Source organism: Cnephaeus nilssonii (genome assembly GCF_951640355.1).
Source record: "Cnephaeus nilssonii genome assembly, chromosome: 2".
Lineage (NCBI taxonomy): Eukaryota > Metazoa > Chordata > Mammalia > Chiroptera > Vespertilionidae > Cnephaeus > Cnephaeus nilssonii.
This window is the reverse complement of record NC_137073.1, coordinates 77,563,787-77,584,624: the sequence shown is the minus strand read 5'-3', so window position 1 is coordinate 77,584,624 and position 20,838 is coordinate 77,563,787. Positions and strand designations below refer to the sequence as shown.

Below are 20,838 nucleotides of genomic sequence, written 5' to 3'. Positions count from 1 at the left end.
TGATTATGACAAGTAACCATAGAATTTAAAGAATAAACCTTATCTGCTTCTTCACTTGGTTACCCAAGTGCCATTCCCCCCACCCCACCCCCGCCGGGACTTGTGGTATCTATGCTATACTCAAGAATGCAAAGTTAAATATGTAATAGGACCATAGAATCCTACTCAGCCATAAAAGAGAATAAGCTATTGATAAATGCAACAATGTGAATGAATCTCAAAGGTATGAGGATACTGAGGGAATGAAAACAATTTTAAAAAGTTACATATTATCTGATTCCATTTACATGACTTTCTGGAAAAGTAAAAACTGTAGTGAGAACAGGGTAGTGGCTACAAGGGGTCGGAATGGGGGCGAGTGTGACCACAAAGGGACAACTGTTATGTATCCAGATTGTGGTGGTGGTTTCATGAATCTATACTTGCGTTAAAACTCACGAAGCTACACTAAAAAACATTTAATTTTACTATACATTAATTTTTTAAAAAATTGCTCCTGAAGAATACAATGGGTTTTGATACTTAGATGTCTTCTTCTAACCACAATGAAGTATTTAAAACCATAGTTTTAAAAAGACACCAGGAAATGAGGCTTTGACCACTCATGGTCAGATAAAAGAAATTAGATATTCTGGAACTACCTGAAGGGTTATAGCTTCTTTGCTTCAATTCCTCTTTCACTTTCCACAGAACAAGGTGATCTTAACGTCCCAATCCAGGGTTACCGAATTTCACCCGAGAATTGGTTGAGCCTCCTTGGAAAGAAGAGAGAAAATGTTTTCAGAACTGATGTGAATCAGAGCAGATTTGCCCACGTACTTGGAGGTGTGTACCATCATTCCATTGTATCAATATGATGTTCTTGTGTAGGTGGAAAGGTCCCTCTAGGAGAGTGTGAGGCTAGCTTTTCAAGGCTCCAGGCAAGAGAAGAAACAGAGAGCAAAATGCATGAAAGTGACTTGATTTCTAAAAGAGATCAATATCATATGAATAATACCACCAGATTCATGTATATATGGAATAATCAGTATTCCTGGGGGATTTTTTTATTCACCTGAAATATCTCATCTGTTCATTTAAGATGATGATGGGGGGCCCAGAATATGTATGGGAAGGTAACAGTGAATTCTATCTAGAAACCTACCAATAAGCATCCCATTCAGGGTATTCCACATGCCTCCCTCTTTTAGGGGAACTGCAGGCTGTGGTTTACATATACATGAAAGAGCCCTTCACAGGAAAATATTGCTCACTTGCTTGTGCAATAATAATAATAAACCACAGGATGATCACATCATGAAAGAAGCTTGGCTTCTCAAAGAATGAAATGCATGCCAACAGTGAAAACCATAAAGCGTCGTGTGCTTGACATTCTTCTTGAAAGAGCTGCACAAAGCGCAAACAGTGTCCTAATCACAAATATGATACTTCTTTGTCTTTTTTATTGATTTTTGGAGACAGAGGGAGAGAGAGAGAGACATTGATGTGCTAGCGAAACATCAATCGTTTGCTTCTCGCATGCCTCCTACTGGAGATTGAACCCGGGAATGTGCCCCAACCGGGAAATCCAAACCCAACCAACTGAGTCAAGGATCAGGGCTATACTACTTTCTCTTTGTCTCCATCACCCACCTTTCTCAGCAACATAACTCCAGGTGGACAATTGGAGCATCTCTGAACTTATTCAGAGGTAGCTTTGTATACCAAACATCCTCAGGAACTGTTCATTCTTCTTCCCCTAGGCTAAATGTAAATTGTGAAAATGAGGTGACAATTCAGCTCTCAGTGTCTGCAGAGTGGGAGAGGAAGGGTAGCAGAGGTAACATATGGGTGCAAAAGAAGGAGCCCAGATCATTTTGAAAGTAGAGCTTTGAACTTTTTAATAGCATCTACCTTTTTAATGTGTATACTCTCTCTCCTTTATGATGTATGGAAAGACTGCTTTTCCCCATTTAACAGAAACTATAACCAAGGAATATATGCATTAAAAATTTGCCTAAGGTCTCATGGGGGGTGGGGTTTAAGTGAAAAAACAAGGTGTAAACCTGAGTCTCCTGATTTCAGACCCCACTCAGGAGACTATATTGTAAAGTGCCAAACGGCTTTATCAAACAAAGCTCAATGCTAGGGGCAATCACTCTCTGCAGCAATCAGCTGAACTCCCACTCCTATCCCCAGGCCTGAGGGGGGTGATATACTAACAACTGAGGCAGCATCACACCTACTAGAAGGTTTTGTTGAATCATCCCTGCCCACAGCAAACTGATTGCTCCCTTGGTTGAGTTCCACCATATCTTCAAAGCAGTGCTATCTTTGTGCCTGTAATTCCTTCACAGTCTCTGGGCCTTGGTCCTGCTCTTCTTGGATTCCCAGATCCTAACACAGTGTCTGTCTCATAGTACAGTAAGTACTCTATGCCTGTGTGCTGAGTGGCATGAACTTTATTCCTTTAGAGGTACAAATCAAGGGCAAGCTTGGCACAGGAAAACCTTGGGAAAGTCATTTACTCTCTCAAAGTCTCCGTTTCCTCATCTTTAAAATGAGGATACTGAGAGAACCATAGCCTTGAAGGGTTATCATATGTAAAGAGCTTGGGAGGTGCCTTTCTCATAGGAAGCTCTCAATAGATGGTAGCTCTTTGTGGTATCCAGCCTCCAAGATGGCCCCCAATGACTCTCTCCTCTTGGTATTTATATCCTTGTGTAGTCCCCTATCACACTGGATAGAGATGACTATGTGACCAAAGCATATGAGAGAAATCACAGAAAGTGACTTCCGGGACTAGATCATAAAAATTATTGAAGTTTCTGGCTTGCTCTCTCTTAAATCAGTTGCTCTGGGGTAGCTAGACACCATGCCACGCGGACACACAAGTAGCTCTATGGAGGTGTCCATGTGGTAAGGAACAATACTTCCTACCGACAGCCAACATCAGGTCATCGTCCATGTGAGAATGCCATCTGGGAAACTGACCTTCCAGCCTTGGCCAAGCCCTCAGATGGCTGCAACCTCATCAGAGATCTTAAGCTAGAAACAGCCAGTTAAGCCACTCTTAGATCCCTGATCTACAGAAACTGTGAGAGATAAATGCTTATTGTTGTTTTAAGCTGCTAAGTTTGGGTGTAATTAATTACAGAGTGATAAATCAATAATATGCTATTATTTTAAGGAATGGTATAAATATCAACAAAGAGATACCTCCCACTTGGTCAGTTCTTGTTCTTGACTGATCTCAGTTCACAGGAGCTATGAGGCAGGAAGGCTGGTTTTGCCCAAATTTGGACTCCCCCTTTCTCAAAAACTGAGGAGGTAACTAAGGTAGACATTTTCAGAAACTGACTTGAGGAAAGTGAGAAGGTTCTCTTGGTGCTATTTGTCACATTGGACAAACTTTTGGAGAATGTCAAAGTTTAATATCATTTAACTGTGGCAGACGTGTAAGTCATCTCTCCGAATAGCTGGACAATTCTGACCTCAAGAGCTAATCTTGAACTCCCCTCTGTCTCTGACCCCTCGCACTAGCATACCACCCAGACCAATCCCTTGCTTGTGTTCACCTTCCCAACCCTTGCACACCACAAAACGCTGATGAAAATGATGACATTTTAAAAGTTGACAACATCTGACCAAGTATTGAGAGAAACCTTTGTTTTTTCCAGCTACACAGACTTGGCAATAGTCGAAGCTAGGATAATGGACATGGAGGTATTTGGCTTTGAGCTCCCACATGGTTATGTTATTGTAACTCTAAAACCCCAAGGCCCCTCCCTACCTCGGTGATGCCTCGTACCTCCCTAGACTGTTTGCCACTGCTTCTGGAGTGTTCCATTTCTCAGCAAATGCTTTTTACTCTTTATACTGCCATGCCAAATTCTCCTGCAGTCCCTGCTTTGCTTGCTTTGTATCAAAACTAGAGGGTGTCCCCGAGTCTCTATCCCAAGCAAATACAATTCTTTCCAATAACCTTGAATTGTCCAACCCTTAAGTGACCACAGACTTTTAAGGCCCCCTGAGGCGTCCTCTATGTAGGGCTTCACTAGTGCCCTGGGCAGGAAGATACAGCTCTTTATTGTACTTAAAAGCATTCATTGACTGGGAAAAATGCATGTCTCAAGGTGGGGGATCTGAGCTTTGTCCCTCCTTCAACTCAGAGAGTCATCTGCCCACTGAAGGCCTTTCCTCTCCTTGCTGAGGGGTTGATACAGACACGATCTCCTCTCTTTGGTCAAGAATCTCAAAGTTCTTCCTATTTTCCAAGGAGCTTAAACACCTATGGTCATTAGGCCTAATGTGGCCAGTCTGCCCTGGGTCCCAGAATTCCAAGATGCAAATGTATATAGATGAGACCACCAAGACCCTCCCCTCAATTAGAACTAGATGCCAACAGGTCTGTGCACAAAGCTTTCACTGACCAACTCCATTCTGTTGGATATACACTATTTCTCATAATTCCCACCCAAAACTCTATTAACCCACTCAATCCAGTTGTGATGGGATCAAGAGGAGGACAGGATAATCCTAGCTGCCAGACCATTCTAAGGCTTTGGTTTAAGAATCACCCAGAATCTGGCCTTCATCCATGCCCAACAGCAAAGCTCCAGGCCCTGATAACCACGGCCTGCTTCCCTGAACAAATTGCCCTTTTAGGAATTGATGGGTGTTGTAGTCTCCTGAACAAGTGGCCCTTTTAGGAATTCATGGGTGTCCTATTCTCTGACATACCTAATGGCCTCTGCTTTAAGCACTGGGGAATGCAGTGAGTTGATTGTAGCACACTGCAGAGAAACTACTGAGTAAAGAGTGTGCCTGAAGAATGTTAAACGAAATTTGATATTTTAACAACCACGCAACTCTGCTTCATTGCTGACTGTGACTGTGACACTATGCAGATTCTCTGTCCCTAAACTTCAGGAAAAATAATTCAGTGTTCACCTCTGGCATGGTAGGTTACACATTGAAGGCATCCAATTAAGGTGGTGTTTTTTTTTAATTTCATTGGGTGGGTGGAAATACAAGTTTAATGTTTGTACAAAGGACTTCTTCCTCTGTTTTCTCAAGGTTGTAAGTTTGTTTTATGACTTCAGCTATGTCAAAAAAGAGAGGCTCCAAGTTTAGCCTAGGGCAAAAGAAATGGCAAGTCAACCTGTCACGATTTTTATCCACTGGGTTTCTAGTTATATTATTATTGAATCCCTCAAGGTTTAGGGGTAAAACTCTCCTCTCTTCAGTTTCTCACCAATAAATCTGACTAACTCACCTCCAAACTTGATATTCAATATCAAGTGACAAAAATACATGTTTCAGTGCCAGCATTACTTATGTTATTGACATGCCTGAGTTATATAAATAGCCACAATAGCTAAAAAAATACAGGGGAGAAAATAAAATTTACTCTTCCCATGATAAATCCATGAGTACCTTAGCCAAATTACCTGCAACTTCTTATAAGTAATTTCATGGTAATTTTTTACTATGGAAAAGAAAAAGGAGAAATAGAAAGTAAAGTCCTAGGAACTTCTCCTTTATCTCAATCGTCTATCTCTTCTCACACTTGGAGTGACAGGAACAGAGAATGAGGATGGAAATGGTATGATTGATACATATACAAAATCTCACCAGTGGTTAAGACTTTCAGGGGAAATTTAGACCACAGTCTCAGCTTCCCAGTGCTCACTACCCCTTGGAGTAGTTCTGTTTTTAAAAATTAAAAAAGGCAACATTTGGAAGCTTCAAATAGGATATATTATAAGAGGCAAATTTCTTTCCATCAAAGGTGATACTCTATAGCAGAGTTCAGCTCCTAGAGGACTGACAATCCCAAGCTTGTGATTGTCACAGAGAAGACGAGGAGGGAGAACACTTGAAAAGGGGTCGCTGTGTGAGATGATGAAGCCAGCTGTGAAACATTCCCTAAGATTACAGGGGCCCCCATAGCTATGCGTGGCCAAGTCACCCAGAATCTTTTCCTATTGCCAATCCTTCTGACTCCTGTCTCCAGGCTAATCCTTCTAATCTAAACAGCTGTTTGGTCAGGCCATGCTTGTTTCTAGTGACTCCCCAAGGCCTCAAAAAATGTCAGATAAACCCTAGGCTGGTTTTTATATTGTTCAAGAATCTGGCTGCCTCTGACATTTAACCTACCTCTATCTCCACCAGGAATCTGCCACTGCAGTCAGCAATCTGTGAACTGCTTTCTTTTTGCCATCTCTAGACCTTCACCTGGGATGTCTCAATTGTCTTCATCTGCAATATTCTCCTCCTACCACTTTTATTCTCAACCACCAACTCCAATGCATGTATTCAAAGAGTAATTATTCAGAGAGTAATTCAAAATTAGGTGGATCTGGGTTAAAGTTTAATACTGTTACCTGCTTGCTTGTCATTGGGCTAATGTCTCATCTTCTTTGAACCTCAGCTTCCTCATCTATAAAATTAGAATGTTCACATCAAGTTCATGGTAGATGCTCAGTAATGATGATTTTTTTTTCTGCATATCTGCCCAACTCCAGTGCACCTTCCCAAGCTTCTAAATCAATTAATGTTCATCAAATTTGCCATAAAATAGGTCAGGAATATAAAGATCATAAGACCCTCTCAGAACAAAGCTCAGAGGCTAAGGTGCATGGGTTCATTCTCTGCCAGTGACACACTGAAATTTCAATTTCAAGGGAGTGGGATCCAATATGAGTACTTGGGAAAGAGCCAACCTGTTCACAGATGGGAAATTACAGTATTGCTGTGACTCACTGATAAATAGTTGAAAGAGTTCCAGAGTAACATATTTTTATAATTCCCCTCAAATTTACGAAAGATGTCAATGAACAGACTCAGTCCCATGATATTTGAATCTTAATTAAAAATAAACGATGCCTTAAATGTGTTTATGATGCCGAAGCCCCTGTGAAAGACATTGGCCCACCAACAGCCCCTTAGTTTGGCAGGTAACTGTGTCATGGAGCCCTTCTATGTGCACATCTGATTTTTTCCTGACCAAAGGGCAGCTAATCAAATAGGCTGGAGAGTAGCTATGTCTCATATCCTAGTGCAAAAAGCTGAGCCGATCGGATACCCTGTCTTTCAAGAACTGGAACTAGGGAACACAGGAGGAATGAGACCATAGCAACAAGAGCAGGGACTGTAAAGATTCCCTAAGGGAGAGTCAGGGACATTGCAAGCAAAAGCCATGAGCAAGTCAGAGTTAAGAAAGTTCAGAAACCTCTACTAAGCAGAATCAGCCAGTTAGTAGAGAGAGGAGAACAGAAGTGAGCAGAAGCACAAGGAGAAGCAAGAAGCATTGAGAGGGAGATGGAGAGAGCAGTGGGTCGCTGGGGTTGACCAGTTCAGGCCACCTCAGTCTTTGGAGCTATCTCAGTTCCTACAATAAAACCCCCCCTGTCTCCAGCTAACTTACATCAGTATTCCTTCTAAACAAAGAACCCGACTTAAATAGTAGGAAACCAGTGAAATATATCACTACTAGGAAAATACACCCACTCTGAATACACACACTGTTCCACAAGCCACAAAACCAATAGGACCACGAGGGTTATTTTTAAGCAAGACACAGGTGAAAATTAGACTACCTTAAAGGACAGACTAACATTTTCCCAGAGCATTGGCAGGAGGAGCCTCTTATTATTTCATTCCTGAGGGCAGCCACTGTAGTTGGACCTTTCAAAAATATTTCTTCCTGCTTTGAGGATTCAGACCGTGCTGGTGAAGGATGCCATGGTGACCTGGTAGAGAGAGCCCTCTTTAGCAATGAAAAAACATGACACCTGTGTCCTATGATAGACGTACAACCACTAGTCCTGGGACCCCAAGCAAGTCACTTCATGTCTCCGAGATTCAGTTTCCTCTCTTGTGATAGATGATCACTTCTGGAATTGATAATATATTAATCTTTTTAGTGAATTTCTTCTTCCCATTAGATGAGAAAGGAGGCAGCCTAGAAAGAAAAGAAAGACTCTAGACCAGGAGTCAGGACACCTGCATTTCATCGCTGCCCCTTGATGGCTGGGCAAACTTGAGCAGCACATGTGACCTACCTGAGTCTCACCCATGAAACAAAGGAGTTTCTCACCAAAAGGGCATTTTCATTCCAAATTTCGTGATTCTAAGATCTCTAAACACCCCCAATTTATTATCCCAATGCCTTCTTACACCTGTATTTAATATTTCTTCTCCCCCTTGCCCACCCTCCAATGATCCAGAAAACAATCTGTGCAACAATTCCTAGGAGAACTTGCTTCTTTCAGTTTGTCCAGCTACTGACTAAGCATAAAGAATGCTGGGGAAAATCTGGTGTGTTTCAGGCCAGTGCCAGTTACAACAGGCATGTGGACCAATTTGGGTTCCCAGTGGCACAAATTCTACTGGTTGCTGATGGAGAACTGTGAAGTCTAAAGAAGAAGACAGACTATATCCAAAAGAAAATGTGTCTCCTTCCCAGAAAACCATAAGTCCATAAAGAAAAAATGAAGGGGTGGAGCCCAAAGCATTCCTCCAGGTCATTTTAAAGTCTCTTCTTAACAAGATTAAGTTGATGGGTGAAAAGTGGGAGTTTTGGAGTCCACAGATCAAAGAGGTACAGGTCAACAGAAAATGGCCAGGAACAAATATGACTAGCAATAAAAAATAATTAGTGCCCTGCAATTTCAATAAAAACTAAACGTCACCAATGACTCTAAGATAGTGAGGGTCATTGACTGTCATTGTTTCAACAACACAATAAATGCTCTAGTTATGAATGATGGCACAAAACTCTGCAGTAACATTTGTATTGGCCCAGAAAGGTGGTTGACCAAAAGTAATAAGATACAAAGGGTGTGAACTGGTAATTCACAGAATAAATACCTGTAAGCAAGAAAGATATGAAAAGGTGTTCAAAGTCAATAATTAAAATAGAATATAAAAATAATTTTATTGTTGAAAACTAAAGACCTTTTGCACTCGATGTCAAGTGTGACTCGACACGGTTAGCATTAGAATAAAGGAATCGAGAAAAAAGCAAGCAAGTGCAAAGGGTTAAAGTCTGATTCTTTTAATATGTTCATAGTGTGAAAACATAAAAGAAAGTAATACTGATTATGCACACAAATGGAAGGAGGTCTTGACAGAGACTTTTGAGAGGAGGTTAAAATATTTTCCTTATTGTTTTTGAGTACACATGTGCCAATGATCCTGGAACTCTCATTGTTTCAAATAAAATAATGAGGTCATTGTGAAAGGATTTGATTGGGAGAGCTGAGTCACTCTTCTATATCCTATCCTATCCTATCAAACAGCTCTCTGATCTTTACCCCATAATAAGAATTGGCTACTGGTACCCCTGAAACTGATGGAAAGTGAACCTAAGAAATACTCTTATCTCAAATCTGCCTGTTTTCTATATCTTATTTCCTTGATGTTGACTTAAAAACTTTACTTACAGATTTTAACCAGAGAAGAGTTAACAGATTTAAATTAATATTGACAATTTGTTTAATAAAATGAACTTGATGATGTTAACAAGAACTTTAAGTAAGTTTTGCTGGTGATGACTCATACTGATGGGGTATGATAGTAGTTTATAACCTGGGCTCTATCAAAGAAAAATATATCCAATGACACCTGTTAAGGATGGTAAGGCAGACTTTATTCAGTACCATTTCATTAGGTATAAGGACCACTGCAACGGGATTTTGCAGTGAGGGAGAGAGACTGAGCTCAGCTCTGACAGAATATAGCATGGTGGGGGTCAGTGGATGAAAAATTACTAAGAGGAAATAGCAGGGGTAAGGGAGCATTCTGGCTAAACTGACCCAACAGGATCTTTGCTGAAGACAGGTCAGGGAGATGAGACATCCCCTGGAGGACGGTGGGAAATGAGGAACCTGATCAGATATCAAGGGTGGGAGTTTCTGGTTAAATTGATTTAGCTGGGTTCTTGCTAAAACTGGATTTTACAGGGAAGTACACAGACTGGCCCAGGAAAAGGCTCAGAAGCCTGACTAAAGTCTGGTCAAGCAAAAAATCTTTGTCATCTCCCCAAACCTCTAGGGACTTTGGTGTGTCCCTGAACTGAGCTCACCATGCAAGCTCTACTGACTGGTCCATCCCCACGGTCAACAGGGGGAGGAAGACAATAAACAAGTAATTACAGAGTATAATGAGCATCAAAGGGACACGAATAGGAAGCTGGACAGGAGAATAAGGAGGGGCAACTTTGGAAAGTGCATCAGAGGAGGCACCTTGAGGAGACTTTGAGTTGCAGAAAGAGAAGTCAAGGGAAGAAGTGAGGGTGTGGGGTCCAGGGCAGAGAACAGCCATGAAACACTGAGGCAGGACGAGCTCACTGTGGTTTCAGAAGTGTGGGAAAGCCTGCATGGCTGCAGTGCAGGGAGGACGCCCAAGACCAAGGTCAAGAGGGAGCTGGGGTCCAGAGCATGCAAAGAAGTTTGGTTTTATTCCATGTAGAGGGGTGAGCCAATGAAAGGTGTTTAACCAGGCTGGGATTGGACCTGGTTTGCATTTTTAAATGATTATCGTATGGAGAGACCAGGTTGTAGTGGGGCCAGAGCAGAAGCAGGAAGACAAGCAAGGGGGCATTGCAGCTGTCCAATGAGAGGGGGCTTCTCTAAGGCTGGTGGTAGGGGTGCCCTCAGGAGGAAAGGTGGTGTAGACCTGAAAATGTGTAAATAAAGATACCTCAGAGTTAAATAAATGCTTTTAGAAATAATGAAAATTGAGTGTTTAATGTTGATGTGGTCCCCAAGAACGTCCCTAACATTATAATGTCCAAGTCCCACATAATTGCATAAGACTGACATGTACTTTTCATTCAATCCTCACGCCTGGGCAGAAGAGAACACCCACACCAGAAGCGTGTGATGGTTGCTGATTCTCCTGCCGGACAAACTCCCGTTTTCCATGATTAACAGAGGCTGAGTCATGCAGGCAGCAGGTCTGTTTATGTACAGCCGTCTTAAAACAGGCTGCACGGTAGAAGGAGGGAAGAAGAAGGAAATCATTCCCAAGTTGTTCTTACTAACTTCCTCGTTGGGGCACTGGATTCAGGGGGGCTCTGGTATTAAAGACGTGTCAGGCTGTCCTTGGAAGATACGGTGAATGAAGACCGAGCATGCATTTGAATGTATCTGGCTGCTTTGTTAGTCCAGGAACCAGCCTAACTAGCTGTAAACAAGTTCATAGCATTTCCATGAGTGAGCAGGCTCAGAATGAAACAGCTTCATTTGGTGACATAAGAGCAGTAAAAACCCACCACAGTACATTTCATGTGACATCTAAATTGCTTGGCAGCAAATACAACAGGTCTGAAACAAATAACTTGGTAAAATCAGTCTACAGACTGTGAGGCAGAATTTGGGCCTAAGCTCTGGGTAATAAATTGGTCACAGAAAACAGCATTCTTTGATTCAAACCTAATGAGGGAAAGGACAGCTGGCTACCTTTAACCCTGTGTCTCGGCCTTTAACCCCGTGTCTCGCGAAGGCCTGCGATCTGGTTTCCGAAGGTGGCTGAGATGTTTGGGTGGGGAGAAGCCAGAATATGAAGGGGGGCTGCTACCAAGGGCAGAACAAAAACCGGGCTTGGCTCAGCTCTCACTTTTCCACAGGGCAGAACAGTCAAATAATCACTTTAATTTTTTTTAGCACAAAGAGCATTTTGTGAATGGGGACCAAAGGAAAATACTTATTTTATAATAATTTATTTTATAAGATGTTATACCTACCAATAAACTTCTATTCCAGGCTATAAAATATGTTTTCCAACATTTATTTAAAACTGGTGCCATTTAATTATTGAAGAAATACTGGTAAAAAAATTGAAACAGTTCAGAAACATAGAAATAAAAAATAAAAATTCCCTTCCTCATTTCTACACCTCCTCTTCTACCCAAAGCAACCACTGTTATGTGGTCTTTATCCCTCCAGATCTTTTTCTAGCCACACACAACCTTATGTGTTATAGATAACACAATACTAACACAAAGCACCTAGCAGATACAGGTTTAAAACCAGGGATGATGCTAGTACGGTATTCTGCTAGTTGTTTTCTTTACTCTCCAGACGCTGTATTTGAAAAGTGCTTCTTAATGAATGCAGCATTATTTTACCAGTTTCCTGTTGGTGAACATTAAAAAGCTACTTTCAAATAAGAAAGTTTTTATAGGGGGTGGGGATGGGCAAAAAGGTGAAGGGGATTAAGAGGTACAAAATTCCAGTTATAAAATAAGTCATGGGGAGCAGTGTACACCACAGGGATTATAGTCAGTAGTAACATAATTTCGTATGGTGACAGAGGGTACCAGACTAATGTGGCAATCACTTCATAATGTATATAAATGTTGATTCACTATATTGTATACCTGACATGAATATAATATTACTAGCAGCCTGTATGCACGAAGATTCGTGCAATAGAACTTCATTCACCTGGCTGCCTGCACCAGTTTTCTGCCGGCACCAGGGACCCAGGCCTTGGCTGTGGCCACCGCCTTCTGCCTTCTTTCAGGGTCGGGGCTTGGCCCCGGGCGGCGGCCTTGGGCTCGGCCGCACCCCAATGTCCCTGCAACGGTTTCCTGGTGGGCGTGGCTGGTGGGCGTGGCTTATGGGTGTAGCGAAGGTACAGTCAATTTGCATATTACTCTATTATTAGGTAGGATATGTCAACAGTACTTTAAAAATAAAATAAAATAAAATAAAAATAAAACAACGTTTCTATGTAATGGAAGGATTCTTTGTATGTAAGGGTAGAATTTACCTATGCTGTGGCAGGATTTTTATCCAAATGCTTTTAAACCAACTATGGGTATGAACGGAGAACTCTTCTAGTTTACAGAAAACTGAGGCAGTAAGAGATATTAAGGAACCCGTCCAGGGTGTAGGGCACTGAGCCAAGTGCCTCCTTCTCAGCCTGGGATCCAGGGAACGTCATTGTCCCTTGGGGACTGGAGGGCGCTGAGAGGGGGAGAAGATTTGGGTGGAGAAAATAATGCAAGGAAGGAGGCAGGGAAGTGACCCAACGGGCAAGGGAAGAGGGAAGGACGGAGGGAGTTGGTGACCTTGCGGACTCCCACCCCCACCCCACAGCGAAGAGGGAGGCCACAGGGGAGACTGGGGACCTGCGGCGAGGAGATCCTTGGAACACCGGAGATCCTGGAGCCATTTTTCCAAAAGGCTATTCTGTCGCCAAAATAAAATTTAAGGGAGAAGCCAGAAAGTATTCACGTAGGAAGGACATTGTAAAACTTTGATTAAGTCCTGGCAGAAGACTCAGAGAACATTGCCATGACTCAGATTGGAATAAAAAGGCATGATGCAAGCTTTGGGAGGGGACGGTTTCTCATGCAGTTATTTTGGAGGCTAAGCGTGCCAACAATGAGGCTTCCAGAAGTGCTGTGTGTTGCCTCCAGGCAAAATGACAAAAGAGGTCCAACCTTGTCTGGGACTCCGTGTCCCCATTCTCAACCTTCCCCCACCTTGGAGGGCAGCCTCCACTTTCTCCTGCCCCAGACCACAGTGGAAGCTCCAGAATTAATATAGTGGAGGGTTTAGGGACAGCAGTTTGAGTGGAAGGAGGGGCTAGAGGTCTAATCTTGAAATTGCGTCTGTAGAGCAAGCAACCCATTTTTTGCTTAGACTATTTATAAAGCAAGTCACATAGTAAAGTTTCCAAAAGATGTTTTTATTTACACTCTACATGATAGTATTAAAAGAAAGTTAATTATTCACCTCAAACAACATTTCTTTTATTTTATGACATGGCTTGTTTTGAGGAAATAGAGGAAGAGAGGCCCTCCCCAGGCCACACACTCATTCCCTGTACGGCTGGCCAGTCCTCATGTTCTCTCTGCTGCCTCCTCATCTAACTCTGCTCTGAGGACAGGTTAGGGTGAACTCGGAGGAGGCACAGCTGGATCGTAGGCTTGCCTGTCATAATGGTCGAGCTATCTGCATTTTGTCAGGGAGCAAGACCCAAGCGAAAGAACCGTCTCCTTGGGTGCGATGTTAGTTGGTGGAGTGAGTATCTGAGGGAGAAGTTGCTCTTCTCAGACTCCTGATGTTCGCCCTCCTCTCTGCCTGCTCCTGGGGCTAAGCCATGTCAGAGTCAAGGGATTTGGTCAATGCTTTAAAGTTGGAAAAATGACACTGTCGTTAGTCAAGTAAATGAAATACTGGATAGATTCTTGAGTATGTAAATATATAAAAATGAAGATATTGTCTTCATTGTGAGGGAAGTGAGTTAACTTAAACACATGGGTCCTTTCCATTGGACCAGGCAGGCTCTCTGGAGGAGGGCTCTGCAAGGGATGGGCATAGGGACTGGCCTCAGGGAGGGTACAGAGGATGTTAAAATGGAAGTTTCAGACTAGTTGTTGATGTGCCAGTGAATTTCACTTCCCACTCCCTTTCCTACCGGGAGGCGTATCAGTCAGGGATCAGTTGCAGGAAATAGTAAGCCACTCTAGATATTTTCATCAGAATGAAGTTTGCTTCAAGGAATTTGGTGTTGAGAAAATTTTAGAAAGGTGGGAGGAATAGATTTCAGGCCTGGCCTGCAGAAATGACTTTCAGAACAGGACGGCTGAAGGGGCTCCCAGGGGAGTTGCTGCTCTGGCCACCATCCAGAGGTGAGGAGCCCAGAGACCATCACTAGACCTCCAGCACTGCTGATGTCAAGATCATACCACCAGCCTTAGCCGGTTTGGCCCAGTAGAGAGAGCATCGGCCTGCAGACTGAAGGGTACCAGGTTCGATTCTGGTCAAGGGCACATGCCCAGGTTGCCATCTCTATCCCCAGTAGGAAACATGCAGGAGGTAACCAATCAATGATTCTCTCTCATCATTGATGTTTCTATCTCTCCCTCTCCATTCCTCTCTGAAATCAATAAAAAGAAATATATATATATATATATATATATATATATATATATATATATACTAGAGGCCCGATGCACAAAATTTGTGCAAGGGGCTTGGCCCTCACAGCCATGGTGGCTTGATTCAGCCTTCACAGCCCTGACTTCATCGAGAAGGTCGTCTGAAAAGACATTCAGAGGTTGTTCTGCTGTCCGGTCTAATTCTTACGTTTTTATTAATATATATATTTTAAAAGATCATTCCACCAGAACTGTGAGCCAGACATAGGGGAACCTCTGTCATCATTCATGCAAATACTTCTCAGTGTCCATGAAAATAATGGTTGGACACTGGATCATGGATGCAGAAAAGTCCTTATCCATCTTCATGGCCTTGAATGCAGGGAGACTAGCCCTCTCCTCATCCTCCATTCTGTTTTCAAATCTTGTTCAAGTGCCATCAATGGGCAGAACATAATTTGCATCCAAAACCCTAACTGCAAGAGAATCTAAAAGTGATTATTTTCAATTTTATAGTACAGGGGTTCAGAACAAGTCCCCCCAAGATGTGCCTCTGTAGTATGAGGATTATTTTGAGTTAAAGGTAACAAAGACCCTGCAGGCTCAAGAAAAACTTCTCTCCTCCCCCTCTAACTATCTAGAAGAATTTTAATTAGGGGCCTGGTCTATAATAAGAGTTACCACCAGCAATAACTCTTTATGACCTATCTATATGGCAGGGCAAACATCTAATTACTGCACATCTGCTCTTCTTATCATCCTGCAACGACCTTCCTCTCCTCTGAAGCCCCAAGGCACCTTCCCTCCTCCTTAGCTCAGAATGTCATATATACTCCATTTTAACTTTGCCCTTGAACTGCTCATGTATGTGAGATCTCATGTATGTGGGTTCTCATATGTATGAATGTAATTAAATCTGGTTATTTTCTCTTGTTAATGTCTCACATAGATTTTATTACTAGACCTGCCCAAGAAGAAGAGAGTCTTTTCCTCCCTCATAGTAGTATAAGAAAGTACACACACAAAAAACAGGTTAGAACATATGCTAAGGCCCAATTTTTCATATGGGTTATAGAAGGGAGGACTGTAGAGGGGCCAGGGGGCGTGATTTTCTCTTCCCTCAGGTCAAGAAAGAAGGGCTTCAGAGATACTATTCAGAAAGCTAGAAATGTGTCCTCTGTAATTTGGGAGAGAAGAGGGGGGTGGGGGTGGGGTGCATTCTGACTCCTGCCTGGGGGATGTAAAAATGAGAGATGTTCTGACTACAGGAGCAAAGACGATTTGGTTGCTGCATTGTGACTGACCTGTTATCCCAGAGTTTGGGATTCAAAAGGGAGAAAGTAAAAGGAAGTGTGAGGATTGCTAATGGATAAAATGGCCCACACTCTAGAGAGAGCTGGTGTGGAACTCACTCATGTCTGTACAAGTAGGTAGCTAAAGAGAAGAAGGGGCCTCAGGAGAAAGTGGCTGGAGGTTAGCCCTGGAATCTTAGGAGCTGAGGGAAGAGCCATAAACAGGGAGCAGGAGGAGAGTATAGCAACCTTATCAAGAATGTCCCCCAAGAGTTGACAGAGAAGGAATTCTAAGAGAAGGAATCAAGTTTACACTCTGCCTGGCCTGGGGAGTGTGCTGAAGGCTCAGACCAGCTTCAGACAAATACAAATAGTCCTGCTTCATTAAATCTTCTGTCCCTCTATACATGGGTCAAACACTAGGTACAAGAGGGGAAGGAAGAGGAGATACAAGTTGATGTCAGTGAATGCTATGGACTGAATTGTGTCCGCTTGAATTCATATATTGAAGCCCCAACCTTCACTGTAGCTGAAGGAGGTAATTAAGGTCACATGAGGTCCTAAGGGTTGAGTCCTGATTCAACAGGATTAGTGTCCTTTTCAGAAGAGACACCAGAGAGATATCTTTCTACCTTGTGTGGACACAGCAAGAAGGTGACTGTCTGCAAGTTAGGGAGAGAGTCTTTACTAGGAACTGAACTGACCAGCACCTTGGTTTTAGACTTCCCAGCCTACAGAACTGTGAGAAATAAGTTTCTGTTGTTTAAACTACCCAGTCAGTGGTATTTTGTTATGACAGCCTGAGCTTTGTGTTATTTTGAAACACACAGTGAGAAACCAATTAAGCCCCCTCTTCTGTCTGCTTGTCACAAGCTGGAGGGAGGGATGACTCTCAATTTTAAATCATGCTTAGAGTTTCAATGCCTATATAAAGCTGGATATTTTGCTTACTGAATTGAGAGCATAACTTATTTTTTATTTCCAGATAGTAAACAGAAAAATCATAAGTTTGTTCAAGATTTCTTCCAGGGGCTGCTGAAGAACTAGCCCAGAGTGCATTTAAGGAGATGGTGGACACTGAAAAGAAAGCTGCTTGATGAGTATATCCTAAGAATTGTTCTTGTTCAACATATTAATTATAAATTATCCTCCAAAATCAATACATCATGTTACATAGTAGAGATAACCCACATATCCTTAAGAGGTAGAGTGACTCCAGGCCCCTTTGAAATGACTGTACCTGGCTGAGTGTGCCAGTCAGAGGTGGATGGCTCACCATGGAGACAAAAAGGAGAGTGGGAGAGCAGGCTGAAATGTTTCCGGTTCCATGGAAAACTGTCCCTCTGGTGGGTGAAAGGGCACCCTCCTTTCTGAGTGGAGATATGCTCCTTAGGATTAATTAATTGCCAGTGTTATGATGATATCCTCACCTTTGGGTAAGTTGGCTGCCCCTAGCTGGGAGTGAGAGGGGGATGCACCCATTTGCTAATACAGGTCTTCTAGAGTTCCAAATGGCTTGATGATTCACAGTAAATTCGTGGGTTTGCATTCTGGTTTGTGTATATCAATCCCTGTGAGCTTGGTTATTGTGAGTTTGTCCTTGAGGCGGGATGTCCATTCTCAGTGTCTGTTAAATATCAATCAATTATCAAGCAATGGATTGATAAGATTTCTAGTTTTAAGACTGATACCCAAGTCCTAGTAAATTATCAAGGTAAATACTTTATGGTGAGTCTCTTGGCAACTAGCTGGCTATGGTTCTGGAGACACACATTATCAGAGCCGTTGCATTTCCATATAGACATAGGGAGGATTCAAGTTTGTGAGCACTCAGAGAATCCACCCAAATTATAACATTTAAATTGGAGTTATTTAATGAATCGCAACCTAATTTCCTCTATTGTTCATGGTTATTTTATTGTTGCCAAGGGTCATAAAACTTCTTACCTTAATAGATGAAAGCATATTTGGTATCTGATGGGTAAACTGTCACAGGTGTGCAGCCAGAGCCCAGTTATAACTTATGTTATGTAAAAATAACAATTGTGTAAGTAATCTAACAAGGAAATGTAATTTTATTCCAGCTACTGAAAATCAAAACAGGGCGATTCTGTCCATTAGCCTCTCTGGTCAGGTTTCTTCAGCTACTCTGGCTCTTTTCCCAAGCGGGATAATTCTCATTACTAAAATAGCATAGCTCTAAAGCAGGCCATGTGATGTTTGTGTGGGTGAGGACATATGGCAACATTCTTGACCTTCTACCAACATGAAACCAGAATAGGTTAATGCTCCCTTTGTAGGAAGAAGCCAAATGTGGTAGGTAACAGAGGACCCAGATTTTGATTTTAAAAAATTGACCTTGATAAAGGCAAAATATATGGCCTCTTTTCACCACTTGTCTTTAAATTTTTTAATTGACTGGACAAAATGAAGCCATTCTTTCAGGTTTAAGAGCCAGCATTTCAAATGTGTATATTTATTCAATGTTAGATTTGGAAGACATTAACTAATGTTGTCAAAATTTGATATACCCATGAAAGGAAATCAACATACACTTTAAAGTCTATTTATAGCTTACTGTTGCTCAGTTGCCCAGCAAGGGTAAATGGCACCAAGGGGACAATGTAATGTGTTTGTAATCTCTCCTATATGATGCTAGAGTTTTCCCAGAAATGAATAAATGTGTGATAAAGTAGGGTGGGCTTATTAATTTAAATGTCAATAAAGCTAAAGATAAAAACTTAGCAAAGTTGAAACAAACAAAACAAAAAAACACAATCTTTTTAATTTGCATACCATAAAATTTACCCATTGTAAGCATTCAATTATTTTTAACCAATTGGCAGTTGTGCAACCATCACCACACTCAGTTTTAGAACTTTTCCATTGTCTCAAGTTTCCTTATGCTCTTTTGCAGTAAATCTCCCTACTACCCTCAGCATCAGGCACCAATCTAATTTCTGTCTCTATCGATTTCATATCAATGGAATATAATATGTACTCTTTTGTACATCTGGTTTCTTTCAATTGGCATAATGTTTGGCTATTATGAATAATATTGCAATGAACATTCTGTGCAAGTCTCTGTGTAAACATTTGGCTTTATTTGTCTTAGGTAGATACGTCAGAGCAGAATTGCTGGGCTGTATGATGAGTTTATGCTTTACTTTTTAAGAAACTACCAAACCATTTTCCAAAGTGGCTCTCCCACTTTACATCTTCATCAGCAATGTATAAAGGTTCCCATTTCTCCCCATCCCCTCCAACACTTGTTATTGTCTGTCTTGATTCTAGTTATTCTAGTGAGTGTGAAAAGATAACTCATTATTGTTTGCATTTCTCTAATTGGTAATGACATGAAACATCTTCATATTCTTATTAAATATTTCTATGCCTTTGATGAAAAATCTATTTAAATCATTTACTTATTTTTAAATTGAATTATTTGTCTTATTATTTAATTGTGAAAGTTTTTTTAAAATATTCTGATATAAGTCCTTTATTAGATACATGATTTACAAATATTTTTTCCTAGTCTGTTATTTGCTTTTCAGTGTCTTAGTGGGGTTCTTTGAAGCACATTTGGTTTTAATTTTGATGAAGTCCTTTTATTTTATGGATTGTGTTTTGGTGTGACTAGCTTTTTTGTTGTTGTTCATGGGAACACGTATTCTCCTCTGTCCCATTTACTATATTCCTAAAACTGCCCCCAAAGTATTATACTGAATCAAAATAGTGATTAGGAAAAGTTTTCAGGCAGGCATAGTCTCTAACAGATAGTTTCAAGAATGGGGAAAAAAAGAGCTGCATCAAAGAGGGGAAAATCCTAAAACACAGCAGGAAATTTACTATTAGAGATATGTTACAGTAAGCCTAATGTTAAATTAATATTAAGAAGAGGGTGTGGGAAAAAGCAGGAGGGAAGAAGTGGTTAAAAATTAATGTATTGACCAGATCCAAGATGGCGGCCAGCAGGAGGCTGATGAAGGAGCTTGAAGAAATCCGCAAATGTGGAATGAAAAACTTCCATAACATCCAGGTTGATGAAGCTTGGCAAGGGCTTATTGTTCCTGACAACCCTCCATATGAAAAGGGGGCCTTCAGAATCAAAAGCAACTTTCCAGCAGAATACTCATTCAAACCACCAAAGATTACATTTAAAACAAAGATCTATCACCCCAACATCGATGAAAAGGGACAGGTCTGTCTGCCAGTAATTAGTGCTGAAAACTGGAATCCAGCAACGAAAACCAACCAAGTAATCCAGTCTCTATAGCACTGGTGGATGACCCCCAGACTGAGCACCCACTTCGGGCTGACCTAGCTGAAGAATACTCTAAGGACCGTAAAAAGTTCTGTAAGAATGCTGAAGAGTTTACAAAGAAATATGGGGAAAAACGACCTGTGGACTAACTGATTCCAGCAAGTTTGAGCAGAGACCCCAAGCAGTGTATTCAGATACCCTGCAAAGCAGGACACTGTGGAAAATTGACACGGGCCACCACCTGGCATTTGCTTGTGGCAGTTACTAACTTTCTACAGTTTTCTTAATCAAAAGTGGTCTTAGGTAACCTGTAAAGAAAGGATTAAAAATTTAAGATGTTCCAAAAAAAAAATGTATTGATGCTTTCCAGGGATAATAAAACAAAAGCAGAGACCTTC

The 20,838-nt window shown here is 41.6% G+C and overlaps 1 pseudogene across 1 annotated transcript; it reads left to right on the top strand.

The window, feature by feature from the left end:
• The first annotated feature begins 20,137 nt into the window (after nucleotides 1–20,137).
• LOC307111263 (ubiquitin-conjugating enzyme E2 L3-like) lies at nucleotides 20,138–20,589 on the top strand (annotated as a pseudogene). The gene has a single exon. The product of its transcript is annotated as a ubiquitin-conjugating enzyme E2 L3-like (transcript).
• The last annotated feature ends 249 nt before the right edge of the window (nucleotides 20,590–20,838 follow it).